General features: G+C 38.9%; 1 pseudogene; it reads right to left on the bottom strand.

Moving 5' to 3' along the window:
• Positions 1-577: 577 nt before the first annotated feature.
• On the bottom strand, positions 578-1235 carry LOC124864602 (annotated as a pseudogene).
• Positions 1236-2042: the final 807 nt, after the last annotated feature.

Raw genomic sequence — 2042 nt, 5'->3', positions numbered from 1 at the left:
TCCCAAGAGTCCTACTGCCATTTTCAGAAATGCAAACCAATAAGAGCCCAATCATGTTCGTGTACACGCTGCCCACAGCCTCCCCCAGATGCTGCGTACTGTCGTTCTAGCTGAAGATTGCCAGTGTGCTGCAGGTGTTCCAATGGTATGGGCAAGTCATTGTCAATGTAAAGCATATCATTGATGTTTTGAACCTACTAGCATAGCTGTTTATTCATCCATATTCTACTGTCAGGACATAGGGACAGTTTTAACAATTAAAAAAAAATAAAATACATTTTACAAAAGTTACCTACTGCAGCTTTAAAGACATTTCTTTGCATGAAAGATCTGGTATGTCATCCAAAACTCTTGAGTTGACTCATTAAAACTGAAATAATTAACAAACTTGTGCAAACCAAGTATTTCATTTACTAGCATTCCTAAATAGGCTTAAACCCTTACATATTTTTGAACTTCATTTAAAACCAGGAATCTTTGAATGCAAAAACCTTTGAAGGAGGCCTTGAGCAGAAGGCACTACACATTCCAACCACACCAACCAAATCAAAGCAGAGACAACTCCAGCTCAAAATGTTTATTCAGAGAATCAGAGCAAAGTTGCAATGGAACTAACTACTTAAGACAATCAACACTACAACTTTAGGTCAATGAAATGCTTCTAAAACAATGGAATAGATACAGGTTTAGCATGAAGCCTCTGGTAAAGATGTCTAGTCCATGTTTAATTCTGGGCGTTTAGCTTTTGCTTTCCAGGGTGTGCTTGTCAAACAGATACTCAGCCATCTTGTTGTTTTTTGGCATCCATGCGGGTCAGGTTGGTGATGTGGTCACCGAGCTTCTTGATAGCCTCCACTTGCTTGTTCAAGTAGTGGGTCTCCAGGAAGTCACACAGCTGAAAATAAATAGTTTATAAGTTTCAAGACCTTACAATTGTCAGTAAAAAAAAGCAAAAAAAAAACACTTTTAACTTACATGGGGATCAACACGATCAGAGGCCAGCTTGTGCAGATCCAGCAGAGCCTGGTTTACATTTTTCTCCAGTTGCAGGGCAGACTGCATGGCCTCCAGGCCTATGCCCCACTCATTCTTCTCTGGTTTCTGCAAAATGGAAAATACGTTTCCAAGATGCAAATGAAATGGAAACATTTCAGTTTTTAAAAATGTCCCAAATACATTTTTTTTTCAATTTTATTTTTTACTCTATTTTACAGTATGTTGGTGTATGTCAGGAGTTTGATACAGCAATTAATCACCCTGATGAACACAAAGCTTCACCAGTATTGATTTGATTCAAATTGCCAAATAAACCTTTTGTTGAGAGCAAAAACTCTCATGCATGCTCTTTGTTCACAGCATTGTCTTGCCTCCTCCTCTCTGCCTGCTTAGACGCTTTTCTCCTAAGCTCCCTGCTTGCTTGCATTCTTTTACTCCTAACTTTTTATCTCTTAGCCAAAATTACGGAAATATTGGACTAAAACAACTTCTTACCAGCGACTCCCAAGGATAATTATTATTTATTTTTTTATTTTTTTCTAAAGGATTTTGATGTTTTTATAATCGAACTCGAAAGCAGGACAAGTTGACGCCAGCTAATCAGCACAGAGGACTTCTACAAACTTTTACAGAAATTGGCTGTTTTGGAGATGAAAATCCATGGACTAGAAGTGAATGTGAAGGTGAATATGGGTTACAACGATGATTCAACTCTGCCTGTGATCCCAAACAGTGACAGCCAGCTCAACAACTCAGCCGGCAATCAGAACGCTGAGAATAAACCTATTGGCAGATCCCCCTGGCATGTTTTAGGGGCATGCCCAAAAAAATCAAGGTGGATGACTCACTGGAAGATCTCAGCAATTAAATAAATTAGAATGGCCAGAATTACAGAGAAATGCCCCCGTTTTCCCTGGGAAAAGGAGACTTTGACAGCGAGCTGCTGTCACAACAACTGATAGAAATAATGGAGTTCCCTCCAGAACAAATTTGCTCCACTACAGAATGAAAACCAGGAAAATTATCCATCTTCTAAGAACAATAAA

This window comes from Girardinichthys multiradiatus, chromosome Y, assembly GCF_021462225.1.
Source record: "Girardinichthys multiradiatus isolate DD_20200921_A chromosome Y, DD_fGirMul_XY1, whole genome shotgun sequence".
In the NCBI taxonomy this organism is placed as follows: domain Eukaryota; kingdom Metazoa; phylum Chordata; class Actinopteri; order Cyprinodontiformes; family Goodeidae; genus Girardinichthys; species Girardinichthys multiradiatus.
Note: the sequence above shows the minus strand (reverse complement) of the source record. Positions and strands in the feature narration are given on the sequence as shown.